The following is a 25,481-nucleotide window of genomic DNA, read 5'->3' as shown; positions in this document are numbered from 1 at the left end:
ACACATGTCTATGTGATGGAGGACCACATGACGTACAGTTGGCTTGCAACTCATCAAATACACAATCCATTAACTCCAAGATGCTCCCGTGGAAGCATCTTGGAGTGCAAGTCCAGTTGGCTTCAACTGGACTTCTTCTCAGCTGTTAACCGACCCATCATGTGGGTCGTTAGGGGACTCAAGAGCCACAGAGGAAGCTGCTCAGACATCGGCTCACAACACAGAAGAACCAGCTATGACTCATTGATGAGTTGTTCTCTCTGTTTTACCATTCAGCTGAGAAGGGGCCCTGTTCACTGGGAGCGTGCCTATGTTCCCACAGCCCTATGTTCCCTCAGCCCTATGTTCCCTCTGGACTCTCTCTACCTATCACACAACAGTAGTTTACCAAACCAAACTTCCGATATTTCAACAGTTTATTGTCCGAGTAACACAACCACACAGAATCACATCCTAAAATGTTCCCGCAAGGGTCTGGTTTTTCTTATTTTATTTTTTATGTGTCCGGTTTGTTTCATACATCCATGGTTTGTTTACATGATTCTCGGCGCGTCTGCTTCCGTCACAGCAACACCTGGCGCATCAGCTGACGCAACCACGTCCAGAAAATTACCGTCTAGTGTCCGAATTCTCCTCCCGTCGTTCCCTACATCGTGTACATGATGTAGTCCACTATATCATATAGCCTACATGATGTAGTGGATAGGGAGTGAGTGAGTGAGTGGGTGATTTCGAACACAGCCTTAGTGTAACACCCGTCTCAACTCCCTGTTTAGTCCACTTCCTGTTTAGTTTCCCACCAGTTCAATCTTCCTCGGTTCCCAGCTCTCTTGCTTTCTCCCACTCTATGGCTGTGTTCGAAATCATCCACTCACTCACTCACTCACTCCCTCTCCACGGGGTCATTCCTATGTTCCCACAGCCCTATGTTCCCTCAGCCCTATGTTCCCTAATTTCTAACTTTTGTTGTCACTGAAAATTAGGCCCTTATATTAACACAAATATATCGCTTACTTCTGCTTTAAATTTGCAGAACTTTAAGCAGACTTCCGCCTGTACGCAAATCGGGCAGTGCCCAAATGAAGTTTGTCCAAGTGGAGTTGCCGTAGGCAGCTGTCTAAGATGGCGGCCGGTCTGTGCATGCACAGGCCCAACATGACCCTAATGGACTGCACATCTGGTCCTCCATCAGGTATGTTTTTTTTTTGTTTTTTTTTAATGGGTGTTTGTTACAGTAAACATATGATGGTACTACATGTTTACTGGGTTAGCTGAGCTGCCTAGCGTCTGCGGCGGACCACCCTCCTGCGTCTGCGAGCTGGAGACCTGCGAGGTCTCCTGCGTCTGCGGACTGGGCGAGAGGCTCTTCTGCGTCTGCGTGGCATTGTCAGAAACTAAGGTCTTTGATGTGATGGGTCCTATTTGCAGACTCTGTTTGCAAGGTTGTGATGTCACTGATGATGTCATAATTATTGGGAAAGTTGATGTGCCTTTGATGTCATCAAGGGTCCTGATGCCTTTGATGTCACTGATGATGTCATAATCACATAGGAGGGCTGATGTGCCCTTGATGTCATCGAAGGCGCATCAACTTGCCCGTGTAATTATGACATCATCAGTGACATCACAACCCCCTGCAAACAGAGTTTGTAAATAGGAGCCATCACATCAAAGACCTTAGTTTCTGACAATGCCACGCAGACGCAGAAGAGCCTCTCGCCCAGTCCGCAGACGCAGGAGACCTCGCAGGTCTCCAGCTCGCAGACGCAGGAGGGTGGTCCGCCGCAGACGCTAGGCATCTCAGCTAACCCAGTAAACATGTAGTAGCATCATATGTTTACTGTAACAACTTGTCAAAAAAAAAAAAAGTCAAAACTGCACCTTCTGGACCGGTCGTGTGGTCTCAACTGGGGGACCACATGAGCTGTGATGTCATCAATGCCATCACAATGGAAGGATCAAAGTCATAAATGTGATGTCATCACTAACCCTAAAGATCAAAGTCATTAAGTGCTGAAGTTGAAACCAACTGGGTTTCTCCTCAGTTCCTCAGGACGTTTCAGCTCTCCCAGGTGGGGCTGACACCCTGGGGGTGACCCAGAAAGCCGTTGTAACCATTGTGTGGGTCATCACATGGAACGAGGTATGAATGGGGGCCAGTCCACCCTCAGACTGTGCCATCGGTGGCGCTGATAAAGACAGACATCCATAATTGTTTGTGGGATTTGAGGTCTTCACCTCCTCACGTCCTCAGCAACACGCCACTAAGTTGAAGTTCGACCACACGTGTTAGTTCCTCCTTGATCACATCGACCACCTGCAGAAACAACCCAGACAATGGTCCATAACACAGAAGAACCAGCCCCTATGCCATGGTATGACTCATAGATGAGTTGTTGTCTGAGCTTGTTCTTCTGTGTTTTGGCATTTGACTGTGAAGGGCCCCAACATGACCCAAACAACCCACATGATGGGTAGGTTACCAGCTCCCAGGACCACCTCCAAGGTGGCCCCAGATAGACTGTGAAGAAGGGCCCCAACATGACCGCAACCACTCACTGGACTGCACGTCGCCTTGTCCTCCATCAGGTATGTTTTTTTTTTTTGTTTTTTTTTTTGACAAGTGTTTGTTACAGTAAACATATGATGCTACTACATGTTTACTGGGTTAGCTGAGCTGCCTAGCGTCTGCGGCGGACCACCCTCCTGCGTCTGCGCGCTGGAGACCTGCGAGGTCTCCTGCGTCTGCGGACTGGGCGAGAGGAACGTCTGCGTCTGCGTGGCATTGTCAGAAACTAAGGTCTTTGATGTGATGGGTCCTATTTACAAACTCTGATTGCAAGGTTGTGATGTCACTGATGATGTCATAATCAGTGGGAGTGTTGATGTGCCTTTGATGTCATCAAGGCTCCTGATGCCTTTGATGTTTGGTTCCAAAGGTTCCAAACTTCTTCCACCTGACGAGTCAAACATCAAAAGCATCAGCTTTGTTTCTGAGAAACCCGGTAAACATGTGGTAGCATGACATGTTTATTGTAACTTAGGCTGTGTTCGAAATCACCCCCTATCACGGATGTAGTGCACTATATAGTGTGTTCGCCATTTTGTAGTGTTGTTCGAATTCTCCGCGATTAATTTCATCCACAATTGAGTGAACCATCGATGTACACTACTTTCTACTCCCGTATCCCACAATGCAATGCGGTCGTGTTTTGCCAGAGAAGAAGAGGAAGCTAATTAGCATGTTAGCTACGATTTATTTAGGCAATTTACCAAAAAAACTCCTCAGACGTATTTGCCTTCGCTCCGTTTGCCTCGCCCGAGGAGGAGGAGTTGGGCAGCAGCATCCGAACATTAACAGGCAGCATTAAATCAATCTAATAAAGAAACTGTAATAGAATATGTATTAAATACGATCTGACGAGCTAAGCTAATAGCCACAGAGCCGCTAACGGCTCACGGTCGGGACACACAACAGTAGTTTACCAAACCAAACTTCCGATATTTCAACAGTTTATTGTCCGAGTAACACAACCACACAGAATCACATCCTAAAATGTTCCCGCAAGGGTCTGGTTTTTATTATTTTATTTTTTATGTGTCCGGTTTGTTTCATACATCCATGGTTTGTTTACATGATTCTCGGCGCGTCTGCTTCCGTCACAGCAACACCTGGCGCATCAGCTGACGCAACCACGCCCAGAAAATTACCGTCTAGTGTCCGAATTCTCCTCCCGTCGTTCCCTACATCGTGTACATGATGTAGTCCACTATATCATATACATGATGTAGTGGATAGGGAGTGAGTGAGTGAGTGGGTGATTTCGAACACAGCCTTAGTGTAACACCCGTCTCAACTCCCTGTTTAGTCCACTTCCTGTTTAGTTTCCCACCAGTTCAATCTTCCTCGGTTCCCAGCTCTCTTGCTTTCTCCCACTCTATGGCTGTGTTCGAAATCATCCACTCACTCACTCACTCACTCCCTATCCACTACATCATGTAGGCTATATGATATAGTGGACTACATCATGTACACGATGTAGGGAATGACGGGAGGAGAATTCGGACACTAGACGGTAATTTTCTGGACGTGGTTGCGTCAGCTGATGCGCCAGGTGTTGCTGTGACGGAAGCAGACCATAGACTGTAAAAAGAATGGACGTAGCGTCCGTGACGTCACCCATTGGTTTGGGGGAGTCTGTTTTGTGCCGCTACTACGGGGGTTTGAGCCGCGCCATGTTGGATTCTACTTGCCATATTTGGAGCGGTGCAGCCGTTGGCCGGCCGAGAGCCCGCCCACTGGCCTCGTAGCAGCGGTCACCGGACCTGTCACTCAACGGTTCCGCGCCCTAATTGGCCAGAACTTTAAACCTAATAATAGTAAAACAGTAGAGTTTAAAAAAAATTCACCCCCCTCAGAGTGTGTGCGGGGGTAGAAACTATCGATTGAGACCAAAAAAATGAAATGTACCAGGCTGTAAATATGTTTTTTTAAGCTGTAAAATCGGCTATTTTAACATGGGGCTCAATTGGAGTTGCTCCCTTCTGGAGCCAGCCCCCAGCGACAGCCGAGGGGATTGCAGCTTTTTGAACGCGGAAGTGAGCTTCACAGACCGACAACTGCCCCCTTGAAGCAGACGCGCCGAGAATCATGTAAACAAACATGTATGAAACAAACCGGACACATAAAAATAAAGTAATAAAAACCAGACACATTTTAGGATGTGATTCTGTGTGGTTGTGTTACTCGGACAATAAACTGTTGAAATATTGGAAGTTTGGTTTGGTAAACTACTGTTGTGTGTCCCGACCGTGAGCCGTTAGCGGCTCTGTGGCTATTAGCTTAGCTCGTTAGATCGTATTTACTACATATTCTACTACAGTTTCTTTATTAGTGTAGCCGGGTGGGAAAATGTAGTGCAACTGCTTACTAACGCCAGCAGAGGGCGCTTTCTCAGTTTGGTGAACTGGTTGTAGAGCAGGTAAAAAGATACCGGAGGTCGCCATCTTGCCCGCAGCGGTGCGACCACACTACGGTTTTCCGAGGTTAATGAGGGTAAATATGATATAAATGTGTCTGTTTACATGAAGTATCTAAGGGATATGTTTAAGAGTAATGCATGTTTACAGGCTTAAATGTTTATTGTTAATGTGGGCGTATGTGTTAGTGGTTGGCAGGTAAACGGACGACGAGAGAAACCCAATGGTTGTCGTGTAGCAGGCCGTCGGCAGTGCTGTTTGTGCTAGGCCTACGGAAAAAATGCACAAGTCAGTAGCGTTATGTATTACAATACTACACATTCGTTGTGATGTTTTGACCTGTGAATGTATGAGTGTTTAATGTGAATTTGTGGGCTCTTTGTGTTATAGGGTCGAGCCACTGTAGTTAATTCTTTGCACTCTATTGTTGCTTATAGGGACATTTTCGTACACTCTGATAGCAGTTTGTAGATTTAGTATTTTTATTTCATTTGTACTGAACCTTAAGAAGACACGTTTTGTACTCTTTGGTGCTAGTCTACATTGTTTACTTTCGTACTCTTTTGTAATAGGATAATTACTTAATAAGGTTTATGGACATTGTCCAGTGATTATAGCAGACTAGACAGAGTTACAGTAAGCGTCCCGTGTGCCAGGCACAGTGTGGTGTCGCTGATTTTTGTTTCTACTAGTACTGTAGATATAGCTGAAGACTATCAGCCAGTTGAGTTTTAAACTTGCATCATTTATTTTATTTGAACACCATATTCTTCTGTTCAGAATTAAAGACCCCAGAAGATATTTTTGTGTCCTGTGCTGGTTCAATTTAGCCAGGCTACATTAGATTGATGTAATGCTGCCTGTTAATGTTGGGATGCTGCTGCCAAACTCCTGCTCCCCGGGCGAGGCAAACGGAGCGAAGGCAAATACGTCTGAGGAGTTTTTTTGGTAAATTGCCTAAATAAATCGTAGCTAACATGCTAATTAGCTTCCTCTTCTTCTCTGGCAAAACACGACCGCATTGCATTGTGGGATACGGGAGTAGAAAGTAGTGTACATCGATGGTTCACTCAATTTCGCGGTGCATTGTGGGTGTTTTGTCATCCACTACATAGTGGATGAAATTAATCGCGGAGAATTCGAACAACACTACAAAATGGCGAACACACCTATATAGTGCACTACATCCGTGATAGGGGGTGATTTCGAACACAGCCTATGTATCTCTGTGTTTGACCTCTTGTTCGTATTTTTCACCCTGCTCTTGCCTTGCCCTGTTTGGTACTTTTGCCTCTGGTCTTTTGGACTCTTTGGGCATGTTTTTTTCAGTCAGTTATGACTTTGATCCTTCATTTTAGCTCATGTGGTCTCCCTGCTGAGACCAAACGTCCTCTGGTCCTCCACCAGGAGCAGTGAGCTTCACCTGATCCACCTCACACTTGGTGTGTGTGATGACGACGACCAGAGAAAGTGCAGTGTTGACTATTTGTTCTTTTGAACAAGTGTTTGTTTGTGTGAGTATGTGTGGGCCCACCATATTATTGATTTATTCTATTTCATTTTATTTGAGGGGTTACACAGTAGTGATGTTACAAATCTTAATGTTTCGACATTTTGGCAAATTCGCCTTTTGCCATAATCCCATGGTTTTATAATACATCCATGCATAATCCCTACAGTTTTAGGAGAATCCGTAGACAATTAAGGAGTAGACAATTAAATGTAATGAACCTACTCCTAAAACAATAGGCGAATTTGCCAAAATGTTAAACTATCCCTTTAAATTTTAATCTGGCACTGGACTAACCCTAACCTTAGCCCCCTTAACCCCCTAACTCATTATGAACAAAGAAATTTAACTAAAGTTGAGGCTGTTGTATTACCACTAATAGATTAACCTTAACCCGTAACGCATTATGAACGAGGAAATTTAACCGAAGTCGAACCCGTTGTACATTAACCTTAACCCGTAACGCGTTATGAACGAGGAAATTTAACTGAAGTCAAGCCCCCACCGTAAATTACAGCTTCAAGGAGGAGGACAGAAGGACCAAGAAGTCCAGTTGAAGCCAACTGGACGTCTTCTTTTTTTTTGTTTTTTTTGACAAGTTGTTGTTACAGTAAACATATGATGCTACTACATGTTTACTGGGTTAGCTGAGCTGCCTAGCGTCTGCGGCGGACCACCCTCCTGCGTCTGCGCGCTGGAGACCTGCGAGGTCTCCTGCGTCTGCGGACTGGGCGAGAGGAACGTCTGCGTCTGCGTGGCATTGTCAGAAACTAAGGTCTTTGATGTGATGGGTCCTATTTACAAACTCTGTTTGCAAGGTTGTGATGTCACTGATGATGTCATAATCAGTGGGAGTGTTGATGTGTCTGTGATGTCATCGAAGGTCCTGATGCCTTTGATGTTTGGTTCCAAAGGTTCCGACCTTCGTCCACCTGAAGAGTCAAACATCAAAGGCATCGAGTCTTGATGACATCATCAGTGACATCACTACCTTGCAAACAGAGTTTGTAAATAGGACCCATCACATCAAGAAGCTTTGTTTCTTAGAAACCCGGTAAACATGTGGTAGCATGACATGTTTATTGTAACTTAGTGTAACACCCGTTTCCTCTTCCTGTTTCCCCCCAGTTCGGTTTTCCTCGGTTCCCAGCTCTCTTATTCTTCACCCTGCTCTTTCCCTCTTTTCCCTGTGCTCTTTTGGACCTTTTGGTCTGTTTTTTTTTTTTTTTTTTGGTCTGCATTGGTCCGAGTGGTTTACCACCTCAGGGGGGGTAAACCATTTTCAGAGACTGATGCAATTTTGGTCTGGATAATTCACAAGGTCCTGGTGCCTTTGATGTTTGAGCCCACCTTGTTTTTTTTTTCAGTCAGTTATCACTTTCTATCATTTGGTCTCCATGCTGCACAGTATTTCCACGTTTCCCATATCAAACTAAACACACAATCCAACAACTCCAAAACACTCTGATGGACAAGTTGTGACCTGCACATTCACCACGCTATGAGATAACGTATAATTATGTAACATTACGACACATGAAGCAAATACTCAGAACTACTTGGTTTTGAAATCACTCCGCCCAGCAGCCGTGTCAGGAATGTAGTTCCGGTTACGTATTTGCCTTGAAAACAACTCTGTCTGTTAACGTTACATTATTATTTCATGGCGTGGTGAATGTGCAGATCACAACTTGTCCACGGGAGCATCTTGGAGTTAATGGATTGTGTATTTGATGAATTTGATGAGGGAAACGTGGAAATACTGTGCAGTTCGTTTTTCTGCCCCACCCATTTAAAAACAGCTTGCACTAACAGTTTAAGGTAATTAACCTACTGCTCTGACTATAGGGATTATGGCAATGGTTCAATTTGCCAAAATGTTGAACTATCCCTTTAAATTTAAATTTGGCACTGAACTAACCCTAACGTTAACTCTAACCCTAATCCCCCAACACATTATGAACGAAGAAATTTAACCGAGGTCGAGCCCTTGTGTATTAAAGCAGAAGTAAGTGATATATTTGTGTTAATATAAGTCTTAAATAGTTATATCTTCCGACAGCAATCACTTACATAGAGTGTTTGGTCTGAAACACGGGTCTGTCAGTCACTCTGCTCTGCTCTGAGCCGAGGAGAAAACTTTTCTCGTATCCTACAGTTTTTATCCAATGAGGAGAGAGAACGGCATGCAGGGCTGTGTGTGCAGCCAAGGGAAGGGCGCGTGAATGTGGTGACGTAGGGACGAGGACTGTTATGGTGCGTTCACGGCAGCCCGTAACTCGTGTTTTTCCGACCTGTGAAGTCGTACCAGTTCGATCTGGTACAAGTTCACGGGTCAGAAGTTACGAGAGGCCGTTATAGTGACTTTCACAGGTAAAACAGGTCGGAAAAACACGAGTGGGTTGCCTGGAACGCTACAAAGTCGTAAGTTGTGACTTGAAGCTGTAATTTACGGTTTCAAAAGCCTGCCTGGAACGCAGCATTAGCCAAAACGACCGGATCGCTTACTTCTGCTTTAAGGTGCGTTCACACAGGACCTTTTATTTTTGTCGCTGTCGCTAGTCGTATCGCTCAGAAAAAAACACTCCGTCGCTCAGCTGCATTTGCTCGTCAATTTGGCACAGAGCCACAGACTCGCATTTTCGCTTTGATGACGTCATGCCCACTGCCATGTGTCTCTGTTTACACCGGCACCACGGGGATTACGGCAGCCAATCAGCGCTGAGCGACGAGCGACTGACTGCCGGAGAGTTGGGATTTCTCATCTCGAGCAACAGAGCGAAAAAACGCTCCGTCGCTGTCGCTCCGAGCCCCAGCGTTTTTTCGCCTGGGCGATTAAACGCTCAATCGCTCTTTTGCATTGACTTAACATGTAAACTCGTCACTTGTCAAAAAGGTCCGGTGTGAACGCAGTTTAATAGATTAACCTTAACCCCTAACGCACTATGAACGTGGAAATTTGGCCGAAGTCGAGCCCGCTGTATATTAACCTTAACCCCTAACGCGTTATAAACGAAGAAATTTAACCGAAGTCGACCCCGTTGTACATTAACCTTAACCCCTAACGCATTATGAATGAAGAAATTTGGCCAAAGTCGACCCCGTTGTACATTAACCTTAACCCCTAACGCACTATGAACGAGGATTAACCGGGTGTTACACTAAGCTACAATAAACATGTTTACTGGGTTTTTAAGAAACAAAGTTTCTTGATGTGATGGGTCCTATTTACAGACTCTGTTTGCAGGGTTGTGATGTCACTGATGATGTCATAATTACTGAGAGAGTTGATGTGCCTTTGATGTTTGGTTCCAGTGGTGGAAGATGTGATCTGTGTCTGTTGTGGGGTTTGAGGTCTGCACCTCCTCACGTCCTCAGCAACACGCCGCTAAGTTAAAGGTCGACCACATGTGTTGAGATCACATCGTCCACCTGAAGAGTCAAACATCAAAAGCATCAGGAGCCTTGATGACATCAAGGACACATCAACTCTCCCTTGTAATTATGACATCATCAGTGACATCACTACCTTGCAAACAGAGTTTGTAAATAGGACCCATCACGTCAAAGAGCTTTGTTTCTTAGAAACCCGGTAAACATGTAGTAGCATGACATGTTTATTGTAACTTAGTGTAACACCCGTCTCAACTCCTTGAGACGGGACTAAATTTTCTTCGGTTCCCAGCTCTCTCGTCTTCTCCCTTTCTCCCTTCCTCCTTGCTTTGCCCTGTTTCCTACTTTTCCCTGTGCTCTTTTGGACCTTTTGGTCTGATTGTTTTTTTTTTTTTTGGTCTGCATTGGTCCGAGTGGTTTACCACCTCAGGGGGGTAAACCATTTTCAGAGACTGATGCAATTTTGGTCTGGATGATTCACAAGTTCTTGATGCCTTTGATGTTTGAGCCCACCTTGTTCCACCATCGAGCTCCTCCAGTTATGTCGTTGATTGTCCAACTGAAGCTGTGATTTGGGCAGGCTTTTATAAATCTCAACCGACTTTTTTATCTGTGAGAGACCCCACACATGAAGATAAAACATCTGTGACTGAACAGTTTTGATCGTATTGTGTGTGGTGTCCTGCGATATTCCAAACACAGCACACCACACACATGAAGATTCTTCAGAATCTTGACCCTCCTGTCAGAAAACTCAGAAAGAGATCCGCAGCATCACCAGCGATACCAGGGGTGTCGTTGTAGCTACTCTTTCGGGTCTATTTCCGGAATGGACAATGAGAGCGACGTAATTTTTTTTTTAATAAAAGCGGGACACTTAAGCCTTTACAACGATCCCATCTGTGTGTCTCTGTGTGTCTGTGGCTCTGGACGCCGAGCAGTCAAGCGGCTGTCCAATAGGGAGCCGTGCGCTGTCACATGACGGGCTGTGAGCAGCGGTCACATGATCGTTTAAACATGGCTGCTGTATTGCCGGCTGTTGCCGGCTACGAGAGCTACTGTCTTTGCTATCGGCTTCAGGAAACCTCCTGTGTATGCGTGAATGTCTGTGTGAACCTCATGTAACACCAGGGCTGCACCGTGGCTCTCTGTGAGGTTGTCGGTGCTGTGTGGAGAAGTGGCTTGTTGCTGCGAGCAGCAAGCAGAGCTCGGCCAGCAGAGCTCGGCAAGCAGGCGCTTCTCCGCACAACACCTGCTTTCCACACACAAGATGACTTTTGATTGAAACGGCCACGGTTGTCGGCCCCGATAATCGTAAATATTGAACATGTTTAATACTTACGATTATCGGCGCCGAACGTTTTCCGAGCCGATTGTCGGGGGAATTTTGACTCTTAACACACCACACACTACAAGAGAATCTTATAAGATAATCTTAAGAGTTCAAGATAATCGGGCGATGTCTGTCCGTGGTCAGAAGGGGGAAAATCGGGGCAAAATCAGCCCGATTATCTTTATGTGTGTGGCAGGCTTTAGCCCCCTTAACCCTCCAACACATTATGAATGAAGAAATTTAACCGAAGTCGAGCCCGTTGTACATTAATCTTAACCCCTAACGCGTATGAACGAAGAAATTTAACCGAAGTCGAACCTGTTGTACATTAACCTTAACCCCTAACGCATTATGAATGAAGAAATTTGGCCAAAGTCGACCCCGTTGTACATTAACCTTAACCCCTAACGCACTATGAACGAGGATTAACCGGGTGTTACACTACGCTACAATAAACATGTTTACTGGGTTTTTAAGAAACAAAGTTTCTTGATGTGATGGGTCCTATTTACAGACTCTGTTTGCAGGGTTGTGATGTCACTGATGATGTCATAATTACTGAGAGAGTTGATGTGCCTTTGATGTTTGGTTCCAGTGGTGGAAGATTGTGATCTGTGTCTGTTGTGGGGTTTGAGGTCTGCACCTCCTCACGTCCTCAGCAACACGCCGCTAAGTTAAAGGTCGACCACACGTGTTGAGATCACATCGTCCACCTGAAGAGTCAAACATCAAAAGCATCAGGAGCCTTGATGACATCACGGACACATCAACGCTCCTGTGTAATTATGACATCATCAGTGACATCACTACCTTGCAAACAGAGTTTGTAAATAGGACCCATCACGTCAAAGAGCTTTGTTTCTTAGAAACCCGGTAAACATGTAGTAGCATGACATGTTTATTGTAACTTAGTGTAACACCCGTCTCAACTCCTTGAGACGGGGCTAAATTTTCTTCGGTTCCCAGCTCTCTCGTCTTCTCCCTTTCTCCCTTCTTCCTTGCTTTGCCCTGTTTCCTACTTTTCCCTGTGCTCTTTTGGACCTTTTGGTCTGATTGTTTTTTTTTTTTTTGGTCTGCATTGGTCCGAGTGGTTTACCACCTCAGGGGGGTAAACCATTTTCAGAGACTGATGCAATTTTGGTCTGGATGATTCACAAGTTCTTGATGCCTTTGATGTTTGAGCCCACCTTGTTCCACCATCAAGCTCCTCCAGTTATGTCGTTGATTGTCCAACTGAAGCTGTGATTTGGGCAGGCTTTTATAAATCTCAACCGACTTTTTTATCTGTGAGAGACCCCACACATGAAGATAAAACATCTGTGACTGAACAGTTTTGATCGTATTGTGTGTGGTGTCCTGCGATATTCCAAACACAGCACACCACACACATGAAGATTCTTCAGAATCTTGACCCTCCTGTCAGAAAACTCAGAAAGAGATCCGCAGCATCACCAGCGATACCAGGGGTGTCGTTGTAGCTACTCTTTCGGGTCTATTTCCGGAATGGACAATGAGAGCGACGTAATTTTTTTTTTTATGAAAGCGGGACACTTCAGCCTTTACAACGATCCCATCTGTGTGTGTCTGTGTGTCTGTGGCTCTGGACACCGAGCAGTCAAGCGGCTGTCCAATAGGGAGCCGTGCGCTGTCACATGACGGGCTGTGAGCAGCGGTCACATGATCGTTTAAACATGGCTGCTGTATTGCCGGCTGTTGCCGGCTACGAGAGCTACTGTCTTTGCTATCGGCTTCAGGAAATCTCCTGTGTATGCGTGAATGTCTGTGTGAACCTCATGTAACACCAGGGCTGCACTGTGGCTCTCTGTGAGGTTGTCGGTGCTGTGTGGAGAAGTGGCTTGTTGCTGCGAGCAGCATGCAGAGCTCAGCAAGCAGAGCTCGGCAAGCAGGCGCTTCTCCGCACAACACCTGCTTTCCACACACAAGATGACTTTTGATTGAAACGGCCACGGTTGTCGGCCCCGATAATCGTAAATATTGAACATGTTTAATACTTACGATTATCGGCGCCGAACGTTTTCCGAGCCGATTGTCGGGGGAATTTTGACTCTTAACACACCACACACTACAAGAGAATCTTATAAGATAATCTTAAGAGTTTAAGATAATCGGGCGATGTCTGTCCGTGGTCAGAAGGGGGAAAATCGGGGCAAAATCAGCCCGATTATCTTTATGTGTGTGGCAGGCTTTAGCCCCCTTAACCCTCCAACACATTATGAATGAAGAAATTTAACCGAAGTCGAGCCCGTTGTACATTAAAGCAGAACTTTGCAAGTCGGCCGGAAATAGCTCGCTCCTTCGTTGGTTTCTCTTTTTTTCCCTCTCCGGAGCTCCCCCACAGTTCTGGTAGGCACATGTCACTGTCGTAAAAAAAAAAAAAAAACTCGCCTCCACCACCTCCGCCCCCTACACGTGCTTGTGTTTACTGCTGTTTGCTAAGCCCTGCTAACACCGAGCTAATGCTAACACGGAGCTAACGGAGCTAATGCTAACACGGAGCTAACGCTAGCACAGAGCTAACGCTAATAGGGCCACACACAGACACAAAGACACAGACATACACACACATGAATAAAGGTTCCAAAACGCGAAGGTGTGTGTGTGTGTGTCATGATGTATTACATTATCTTATAAAAGACCCATGGTGTGTGTGTCTGTGTTAGCATTAGCTCCCCGTTAGCCACAAGCTGAACTTCCTCAGTACAAACATTTCATGTTTCCATGGTTTCCTCCGACTTTCCGAACTCAAACCAATCACGATTCGTGACATGCATGACGTCATATGCGTTCTTATCTCGTACTGCCGTAAGGCAGTTTCTCGCGATACTTCTATCCATTGACGAGATTTGTAACACCGAGACGGACGACTGATCTTGCAAGTGCGGTTTTCAGCCAGTGGGGGGGGTGAGCGCATTGGCCTAGACCCCATTCACTTCATAACAGGTCGCTCTACCATCACAGTGACTCTGAGCCACAATAATTACAGCCCAAATCCTGCATAGTTCCGCTTTAACCTTAACCCCTAACGCGTATGAACGAAGAAATTTAACCGAAGTCGAACCTGTTGTACATTAACCTTAACCCCTAACGCATTATGAATGAAGAAATTTGGCCAAAGTCGACCCCGTTGTACATTAACCTTAACCCCTAACGCACTATGAACGAGGATTAACCGGGTGTTACACTACGCTACAATAAACATGTTTACTGGGTTTTTAAGAAACAAAGTTTCTTGATGTGATGGGTCCTATTTACAGACTCTGTTTGCAGGGTTGTGATGTCACTGATGATGTCATAATTACTGAGAGAGTTGATGTGCCTTTGATGTTTGGTTCCAGTGGTGGAAGATTGTGATCTGTGTCTGTTGTGGGGTTTGAGGTCTGCACCTCCTCACGTCCTCAGCAACACGCCGCTAAGTTAAAGGTCGACCACATGTGTTGAGATCACACCGTCCACCTGAAGAGTCAAACATCAAAAGCACCAGGAGCGTTGATGACATCACGGACACATCAACGCTCCTGTGTAATTATGACATCATCAGTGACATCACTACCTTGCAAACAGAGTTTGTAAATAGGACCCATCACGTCAAAGAGCTTTGTTTCTTAGAAACCCGGTAAACATGTAGTAGCATGACATGTTTATTGTAACTTAGTGTAACACCCGTCTCAACTCCTTGAGACGGGGCTAAATTTCCTTCGGTTCCCAGCTCTCTCGTCTTCTCCCTCTCTCCCTTCCTCCTTGCTTTGCCCTGTTTCCTACTTTTCCCTGTGCTCTTTTGGACCTTTTGGTCTGTTTTTTTTTTTTTTTTTTTGGTCTGCATTGGTCCGAGTGGTTTACCACCTCAGGGGGGTAAACCATTCTCAGAGACTGATGCAGTTTTGGTCTGGATAATTCACAAGGTCCTGATGCCTTTGATGTTTGAGCCAACCTTGTTCCACCATCGAGCTCCTCCAGTTATGTCGTTGATTGTCCAACTGGAGCTGTGACATCATCAATAGCACCCTGTTCTTGCTTTGCCCTGTTCGATACCTTTGCCTGTGGTCCTTTGGACTATTTGGGCTGTTTTTTTTTCAATCAGTTGTGACTTTTGGTGCGTTCCAGGCAGGCTTTTGAACCCGTAAGTTACAACTTCAAGTCACGCCTTACGACTTTGTAGCGTTCCAGGCAACCCGTAACTTGTGTTTTTCCGACCTGTGAACTCGTACGTCATACCAGTTCGATCTGGTACGAGTTCGCAGGTGGGAAGTTACGAGTTTAACTGCCGTTATAGTGCACCTTCACGGGTAACAAGTCCGAAAAACACGAGTTACGGGTTGCCTGGAACGCTACAACGTCGTAAGTCGTGACTTGAAGTCGTAACTTACAGGTTCAAAAGCCTGCCTGGAACGCAGCATTTGATCCTTTATTTTGTGATGTCACTGATGACATCACAGCTCATGTGGTCTCCCTGCTGAGACCAAACGTCCTCTGGTCCTCCACCAGGAACAGACAGATCAACCTTCCGTGTCTGTTGTGGGGTTTGAGGTCTGCACCTCCTCACGTCCTCAGCAACACGCCGCTAAGTTAAAGGTCGACCACATGTGTTGAGATCACACCGTCTACCTGAAGAGTCAAACATCAAAAGTATTAGGAGCCTTGATGACATCACGGACACATCAACTCTCCTGTGTAATTATGACATCATCAGTGACATCACTACCTTGCAAACAGAGTTTGTAAATAGGACCCATCACGTCAAAGAGCTTTGTTTCTTAGAAACCCGGTAAACATGTAGTAGCATGACATGTTTATTGTAACTTAGTGTAACACCCGTCTCAACTCCTTGAGACGGGACTAAATTTTCTTCGGTTCCCAGCTCTCTCGTCTTCTCCCTTTCTCCCTTCCTCCTTGCTTTGCCCTGTTTCCTACTTTTCCCTGTGCTCTTTTGGACCTTTTGGTCTGATTGTTTTTTTTTTTTTTTGGTCTGCGTTGGTCCGAGTGGTTTACCACCTCAGGGGGGTAAACCATTTTCAGAGACTGATGCAATTTTGGTCTGGATAATTCACAAGGTCCTGATGCCTTTGATGTTTGAGCCCACCTTGTTCCACCATCAAGCTCCTCCAGTTATGTCGTTGATTGTCCAACTGGAGCTGTGACATCATCAATAGCACCCTGTTCTTGATTTGCCCTGTTCGATACCTTTGCCTGTGGTCCTTTGGACTATTTGGGCTGTTTTTTTTTCAGTCAGTTGTGACTTTTGGTGCGTTCCAGGCAGGCTTTTGAACCCATAAGTTACAACTTCAAGTCACGACTTACGACTTTGTAGCGTTCCAGGCAACCCGTAACTTGTGTTTTTCCGACCTGTGAACTCGTACGTCATACCAGTTCGATCTGGTACGAGTCCGCAGGTGGGAAGTTACGAGTTTGACTGCCGTTATAGTGCACCTTCACGGGTAACAAGTCGGAAAAACACGAGTTACGGGTTGCCTGGAACGCTACAACGTCGTAAGTCGTGACTTGAAGTCGTAACTTACAGGTTCAAAAGCCTGCCTGGAACGCAGCATTTGATCCTTTATTTTGTGATGTCACTGATGACATCACAGCTCATGTGGTCTCCCTGCTGAGACCAAACGTCCTCTGGTCCTCCACCAGGAACAGACAGATCAACCTTCCGTGTCTGTTGTGGGGTTTGAGGTCTGCACCTCCTCACGTCCTCAGCAACACGCCGCTAAGTTAAAGGTCGACCACATGTGTTGAGATCACACCGTCTACCTGAAGAGTCAAACATCAAAAGCATCAGGAGCCTTGATGACATCACGGACACATCAACTCTCCTGTGTAATTATGACATCATCAGTGACATCACTACCTTGCAAACAGAGTTTGTAAATAGGACCCATCACGTCAAAGAGCTTTGTTTCTTAGAAACCCGGTAAACATGTAGTAGCATGACATGTTTATTGTAACTTAGTGTAACACCCGTCTCAACTCCTTGAGATGGGACTAAATTTTCTTCGGTTCCCAGCTCTCTCGTCTTCTCCCTTTCTCCCTTCCTCCTTGCTTTGCCCTGTTTCCTACTTTTCCCTGTGATCTTTTGGACCTTTTGGTCTGATTGTTTTTTTTTTTTTTGGTCTGCGTTGGTCCGAGTGGTTTACCACCTCAGGGGGGGTAAACCATTTTCAGAGACTGATGCAATTTTGGTCTGGATGATTCACAAGTTCTTGACGCCTTTAATGTTTGAGCCCACCTTGTTCCACCATCAAGCTCCTCCAGTTATGTCGTTGATTGTCCAACTGGAGCTGTGATTTGGGCAGGCTTTTATAAATCTCAACCGACTTTTTTATCTGTGAGAGACCCCACACATGAAGATAAAACATCTGTGATTGAACAGTTTTGATCGTATTGTGTGTGGTGTCCTGCGATATTCCAAACACAGCTCACCACACACATGAAGATTTTTCAGAATCTTGACCCTCCTGTCAGAAAACTCAGAAAGAGATCCGCAGCATCACCAGCGATACCAGGGGTGTCGTTGTAGCTACTCTTTCGGGTCTATTTCCGGAATGAACAATGAGAGCGACGTAATTTTTTTTTTTATGAAAGCGGGACACTTCAGCCTTTACAACGATCCCATCTGTGTGTGTCTGTGTGTCTGTGGCTCCGGACACCGAGCAGTCAAGCGGCTGTCCAATAGGGAGCCGTGCGCTGTCACATGACGGGCTGTGAGCAGCGGTCACATGATCGTTTAAACATGGCTGCTGTATTGCCGGCTGTTGCCGGCTACGAGCGCTACTGTCTTTGCTATCGGCTATCAGGAAACCTCCTGTGTATGCGTGAATGTCTGTGTGAACCTCATGTAACACCAGGGCTGCACCGTGGCTCTCTGTGAGGTTGTCGGTGCTGTGTGGAGAAGTGGCTTGTTGCTGCGAGCAGCATGCAGAGCTCAGCAAGCAGAGCTCGGCAAGCAGGCGCTTCTCCGCACAACACCTGCTTTCCACACACAAGATGACTTTTGATTGAAACGGCCACGGTTGTCGGCCCCGATAATCGTAAATATTGAACATGTTTAATACTTACGATTATCGGCGCCGAACGTTTTCCGAGCCGATTGTCGGGGGAATTTTGACTCTTAACACACCACACACTACAAGAGAATCTTATAAGATAATCTTAAGAGTTTAAGATAATCGGGCAATGTCTGTCCGTGGTCAGAAGGGGGAAAATCGGGGCAAAATCAGCCCGATTATCTTTATGTGTGTGGCAGGCTTTAGCCCCCTTAACCCTCCAACACATTATGAATGAAGAAATTTAACCGAAGTCGAGCCCGTTGTACATTAATCTTAACCCCTAACGCGTATGAACGAAGAAATTTAACTGAAGTCGAACCTGTTGTACATTAACCTTAACCCCTAACGCATTATGAATGAAGAAATTTCAAGAGTACCCGTATGCAGGGACATGGGCGCCGCCATTAGCCCAGATCCATACCGGAAGTCACGACCGGAAGTTGCTCTTCTTCATGTGTATCATTTCTATGTAGATAAAAAAAATAACTCAGTAACTCAATGGTCCATAATAAAATATTGTTTCCAGCGGATATCTTAGTTACAACATGATTGAGCTATAAAATATTTTTTTGCATGGATCGTTTATTAAGTTATTGAGTTATTTAAAAAACGCTGCTAACGGCTAACGGCTAGCGCCGAAAGGCTAGCGGCTAACGGCTAACGGCTAGCGCCGCTCCTGCTGACAGCAGCAGCAGACCAGGAGAGAGAGAGAAAAAATAAATGAAATGTCGTTGGTGGGTGCTTTGGTTAGGGTTAGGCAATGAAGAAAGGAGTTGGTTAAGTTTAGTAAAAAGAGCAGGTAGAGGCTAGACAGGCCAGAGAGAGACGAAGAAGAGCAACTTCCGGTCGTGACTTCCGGTATGGATCAGCTGGGCAAATGGCGGCGCCCATGTCCCTGCACACAGGTCCCTCTCAGAAATTTGGCCAAAGTCGACCCCGTTGTACATTAACCTTAACCCCTAACGCACTATGAACGAGGATTAACCGGGTGTTACACTAAGCTACAATAAACATGTTTACTGGGTTTTTAAGAAACAAAGTTTCTTGATGTGATGGGTCCTATTTACAGACTCTATTTGCAGGGTTGTGATGTCACTGATGATGTCATAATTACTGAGAGAGTTGATGTGCCTTTGATGTTTGGTTCCAGTGGTGGAAGATGTGATCTGTGTCTGTTGTGGGGTTTGAGGTCTGCACCTCCTCACGTCCTCAGCAACACGCCGCTAAGTTAAAGGTCGACCACATGTGTTGAGATCACACCGTCCACCTGAAGAGTCAAACATCAAAAGCATCAGGAGCCTTGATGACATCAAGGACACATCAACGCTCCTGTGTAATTATGACATCATCAGTGACATCACTACCTTGCAAACAGAGTTTGTAAATAGGACCCATCACGTCAAAGAGCTTTGTTTCTTAGAAACCCGGTAAACATGTAGTAGCATGACATGTTTATTGTAACTTAGTGTAACACCCGTCTCAACTCCTTGAGACGGGACTAAATTTTCTTCGGTTCCCAGCTCTCTCGTCTTCTCCCTCTCTCCCTTCCTCCTTGCTTTGCCCTGTTTCCTACTTTTCCCTGTGCTCTTTTGGACCTTTTGGTCTGTTTTTTTTTTTTTTTTTTTGGTCTGCATTGGTCCGAGTGGTTTACCACCTCAGGGGGGGTAAACCATTTTCAGAGACTGATGCAATTTTGGTCTGGATAATTCACAAGGTCCTGATGCCTTTGATGTTTGAGCCCACCTTGTTCCACCATCAAGCTCCTCCAGTTATGTCGTTGATTGTCCAACTGGAGCTGTGACATCATCAATAGCACCCTGTTCTTGATTTGCCCTGTTCGATACCTTTGCCTGTGGTCCTTTGGACTATTTGGGCTGTTTTTTTTTCAGTCAGTTGTGACTTTTGGTGCATTCCAGGCAGGCTTTTGAACCCGTAAGTTACAACTTCAAGTCACGACTTACGACTTTGTAGCGTTCCAGGCAACCCGTAACTTGTGTTTTTCCGACCTGTGAACTCGTACGTCATACCAGTTCGATCTGGTACGAGTTCGCAGGTGGGAAGTTACGAGTTTAACTGCCGTTATAGTGCACCTTCACGGGTAACAAGTCCGAAAAACACGAGTTACGGGTTGCCTGGAACGCTACAACGTCGTAAGTCGTGACTTGAAGTCGTAACTTACAGGTTCAAAAGCCTGCCTGGAACGCAGCATTTGATCCTTTATTTTGTGATGTCACTGATGACATCACAGCTCATGTGGTCTCCCTGCTGAGACCAAACGTCCTCTGGTCCTCCACCAGGAACAGACAGATCAACCTTCCGTGTCTGTTGTGGGGTTTGAGGTCTGCACCTCCTCACGTCCTCAGCAACACGCCGCTAAGTTAAAGGTCGACCACATGTGTTGAGATCACACCGTCTACCTGAAGAGTCAAACATCAAAAGCATCAGGAGCCTTGATGACATCACGGACACATCAACTCTCCTGTGTAATTATGACATCATCAGTGACATCACTACCTTGCAAACAGAGTTTGTAAATAGGACCCATCACGTCAAAGAGCTTTGTTTCTTAGAAACCCGGTAAACATGTAGTAGCATGACATGTTTATTGTAACTTAGTGTAACACCCGTCTCAACTCCTTGAGACGGGACTAAATTTTCTTCGGTTCCCAGCTCTCTCGTCTTCTCCCTTTCTCCCTTCCTCCTTGCTTTGCCCTGTTTCCTACTTTTCCCTGTGCTCTTTTGGACCTTTTGGTCTGTTTTTTTTTTTTTTTTTTGGTCTGCATTGGTCCGAGTGGTTTACCACCTCAGGGGGGGTAAACCATTTTCAGAGACTGATGCAATTTTGGTCTGGATAATTCACGGGTAACAGGTCGGAAAAACACGAGTTACGGGTTGCCTGGAACGCTACAACGTCGTAAGTCGTGACTTGAAGTCGTAACTTACAGGTTCAAAATGCCTTTGATGTTTGAGCCCACCTTGTTAAAGAACCATCAAGCTCCTCCAGTTATGTCGTTGATTGTCCAGCTGGAGCTGTGACATCATCAATAGACCTTTTCAGAGAGTATAAACAAAGACAGGTGTGGCTCATTAGAAAACGCTCTGGTACACTAAATGGAATGGAGCCTTAATTAGTATCCTTGGTAACACCTGTATTTGTTTATACTCTCTGAAAAGGTCTATAGCACCCTGTTCTTGCTTTGCCCTGTTCGATACCTTTGCCTGTGGTCCTTTGGACTATTTGGGCTGTTTTTTTTTGTTTTTTTTCAGTCAGTTGTGACTTTTGGTGCGTTCCAGTCAGGCTTTTGAACCCGTATTTCAAGTCACGACTTACGACTTTGTAGCGTTCCAGGCAACCCATAACTTGTGTTTTTCCGACCTGTGAACTCGTACCAGTTCGATCTGGTACGAGTTCACAGGTGGGAAGTTACGAGTTTGACTGCCGTTATAGTGCACCTTCACGGGTAACAAGTCGGAAAAACACGAGTTACGGGTTGCCTGGAACGCTACAACGTCGTAAGTCGTGACTTGAAGTCGTAACTTACGGGTTCAAAAGCCTGCATGGAACGCAGTATTTGATCCTTTATTTTGTGAGCTTTGTTTCTTAGAAACCCGGTAATGAATGAATGAATGTATTTTATTTTCGAACATGTATAAAAATAAAAATAAAAGAAATTGTATGTAACTATTGTACATACAATAGATAGAAAAAAAAGAGAAAAAACCAAACAAAATATTAAAAATAAAGAGCTAAGACATAACAAAACACCGCACATTGTTCGAAAAAGGAAGTGGGAAGAAGTACAATACTTATTTTAATTTCCCACCCCTTTTATCTGCTCTTTGGTTTGCAACTATACATCCTAACTACAGTACATAATAGACCTATATAAGTATATACCATGTGTAACCTTAATAAATATCTATATAAATATATAATTACAAAATTAAATATATGCTACATCATTATCCATATAAGTATATAATTACAAAAATATATTCTATATAAATATCTATATAACCAAAATAAATACATACTACATACATATCATCATTAATATAAATATAAATATATAAGCTATCTCCATAACTAAATCTTTACCCTCTATACCATATACTAAGTTAGTTACAATATATCAATCAATGCTATTCTACAGTGTATATAAATTTAACCCTTATCATCCTCTATTAACATGCTTCCTCTTCCATATACTTGTGTAAAAGAAATTTTTTGTACCTTTTTTTAAACAGATTTATATTTGCACTTTGTTTTATTTCTGTCCCCAGACTGTTCCACAAATTCACTCCACAGCTCGAGACGCACATACTTTTCATGTTTGTTCGGACTTTCGGTTTCTTAAAATTTAGTTCTCCCCTTAGATTAGGTAAACATGTAGTAGCATGACATGTTTATTGTTACTTAAAATTTTGTTCTCCCCTTAGATTAGGTAAACATGTAGTAGCATGACATGTTTATTGTAACTTAGTGTAACACCCGTCTCAACTCCTTGAGATGGGACTAAATTTTCTTCGGTTCCCAGCTCTCTCGTCTTCTCCCTTTCTCCCTTCCTCCTTGCTTTGCCCTGTTTCCTACTTTTCCCTGTGCTCTTTTGGACCTTTTGGTCTGTTTTTTTTTTTTGTCTGCATTGGTCCGAGTGGTTTACCACCTCAGGGGGGGTAAACCATTCTCAGAGACTGATGCAATTTTGGTCCGGATAATTCACAAGGTCCTGATGCCTTTGATGTTTGAGCCCACCTTGTTAAAGAACCATCGAGCTCCTCCAATTATGTCGCTGATTGTCCAACTGGAGCTGTGACATCATCAATAGCACCATAATATTTAAATAACGTTGCAAATTAATCAATCACTCTCACTATAAATGGATTTTTTTTTTTTTTGGGATGCTTCAGATGTTTTTCTACCTGTGATCTGACATCAAAGACAATGATGTCACAGACTATCATGATGTCACATTCTTTTCCCAGATTGAAATCGCTGCCATCACAACAACCGACCACGTCTGTGTGGATGGAAATATAGAAACAAACTGAGGTCAGTTACCAGAAAGTGCAACTGGCTAAAACATGCAGAAACTATTTAAAACCAGCATTAAATAAAGAAATGTCAGTGAATGTGTCTGCAAACCAAATGTGTCACCGTTTATTGTTAGAATCATCCTTTTCAATACATAACACAACTAATACAGATTAAAAAAAACCAACAGATACCAGTATTGTGTGGAAGATCCACTGACAGCTGGATGGTTGCGTAGAGAAAAATACAAGATTTCTGTCTTAAGAAAAATCACCATCATTCAGGAAAAACAACAGAAGGCAGAGACTTACAGTATAAAATGTACAGCCACATGATTATATAATATATAATATTTATATATATATATTTATATAACATTGCACATAATATCAAAAATGGAAACCACACAAAGTTAAGTGTACAATAATATACAACAAGGCACTGTAGAGGAAACCTGCACACGCGTCTTTGGATGGATCTGCCGCCCGCGGAGCTCCAGTGAAATGTTACACTGAATGAATGAAAAGTAGTGGGGGGTGTCACACTGCAAACGGCCTGACTGGACCAACCGTTCAAACCAAGACCTGAGTTAGTTAGTTACTGCACCAGAATCCACCCTTTAACCCACAGAGAGAGGAGTCTGGGTGACGGCAGCTCCAGTCGCTCTATGTGATGCTGTGTGACTGACCTCGGTTAAAAAAACGTCCGCGCGTCATATTCAATGGTCTGTTCTAAGTGCTACGCTGCTGCTGCAGAGAGATAACACGCTCAACACCGAGGAGGGGAAAAACAGCATGAAATTTCAAAGCTGTACAATAAATCCCATCAATCTGGTGAATGTGGTCGTCTGCTCTCAGTTCCTCAATCAGAAACTGATGCAACCAACTTTTAAAACTTTTTTTTAAAACTCTACAGCACTGTGACTTTAAAGGTCCCACAGTCTAAAGGTAGATAGATGTCCATGTGTAGTGTGATTATAAAGCAGCTCTAGGTTCTACTATATTAAAGGGATAGTTCACCCAAAATTCAAATTGCACTCATCTACTCACCCTCATGTGGACTAAGGGCTGGGAGAAGTTTCAGAGTCCTCCGTGGCTTCTCTGAGTTACAGGGAGTCTCGGCGTAGCAGTGCATGCCCATATAACGGTTGCAAATGGATACCAACTGTCTTCGTAACAAAAAGACACACCAAAAAACATCCAAATACCTCCATGCTGCTCGTATGTAATGTCCGTCTTGTACTGAAGCCCCGAAATGCGAAATTGTTCTGAAAAAAATTAAATAAGTCTATATTTCAAGCTTGTATGTAACGGAAGCTCCACTTCCTGGTCCGTCCAATTTGGACGAACTTCCGAGCTTCCGCTTCAAACAAGCTTGAAATATAGACTTATTTAATTTTTTTCAGAACAATTTTGCATTTCGGGGCTTCAATACAAGACGGACATTACATACGAGCAGCATGGAGGTATTTGGATGTTTTTTGGTGTGTCTTTTTGTTACGTCAGTTGGTATCCATTTGCAACCGTTATATGGACATGCACTGCTACGCCGAGACCCCCTGTAACTCAGAGAAGCCACGGAGGACTCTGAAACTTCTCCCAGCCCTTAGTCCACATGAGGGGTAGTAGATCATGAGTGAAATTTGAATTTTGGGTGAACTATCCCTTTAATACTGTGAAAGAATCAAAGCCTCAGTCCACAGAGAAATGCACACAGCCTGTATTCAGAAAACTGAGCCTTAAAACCAGCCGTCAGGACTTCCTGTCACTTTGTGATGTCACAACAACCTCTGAGCTTGAATGATTTGCGCCGGTCGGATGCTGCAGTGAACAAAGAGCGTCGGTAGTTAAAGGTAAAGGGATGGAGGGACCTCCCTTCAGATTGTGGTTACACAGAAAGAAGAAGAGGAGTGGCGTTGATGCGACGAGATCTGATTGGACGTCGTCCTTCCTGCCGCAGTTTGAACAGGCACTTGTGTGACCTTCGTTTTAGCCGGCGAACGACTCGAGACGACCAATCGCTTGAAATGTTTGAGACGAGCGCAGCTGCACATTATTTACAGTGAACAGATCATCCTGGAGGACGGTCCAGTCCCAGAGTTCATCACAGCAGAGAGGGAAGAAGGCGGGAAGTCCTCACTCAGTGTCTCTTCTCCATCGCCTCTGC

The 25,481-nt window shown here is 44.6% G+C and overlaps 2 long non-coding RNA genes across 3 annotated transcripts; both read right to left on the bottom strand.

Annotated features, from left to right (window-relative positions):
- Positions 1-6,851: 6,851 nt before the first annotated feature.
- LOC146969854 (uncharacterized) lies at positions 6,852-9,661 on the bottom strand. Of its 2 annotated transcripts, none has more exons than XR_015038013.1 (2): positions 9,418-9,661; positions 6,852-6,878 (listed from the first exon to the last, which is right to left on the bottom strand). It is a non-coding gene; the product is annotated as an uncharacterized LOC146969854 (long non-coding RNA). The 2 variants fall into 2 exon arrangements; XR_015038012.1 differs by having other exon boundaries at positions 6,866-6,941.
- Positions 9,662-11,438: 1,777 nt separating this feature from the next.
- LOC146969853 (uncharacterized) lies at positions 11,439-14,402 on the bottom strand. Its single transcript, XR_015038024.1, has 2 exons — positions 14,311-14,402; positions 11,439-11,612 (listed from the first exon to the last, which is right to left on the bottom strand). It is a non-coding gene; the product is annotated as an uncharacterized LOC146969853 (long non-coding RNA).
- Positions 14,403-25,481: the final 11,079 nt, after the last annotated feature.

Source organism: Trachurus japonicus, chromosome 17 (genome assembly GCF_045865225.1).
Source record: "Trachurus japonicus isolate A0001 chromosome 17, Traja_1.0".
NCBI lineage: Eukaryota > Metazoa > Chordata > Actinopteri > Carangiformes > Carangidae > Trachurus > Trachurus japonicus.
This window is presented reverse-complemented; position numbering and strand designations above follow the sequence as displayed.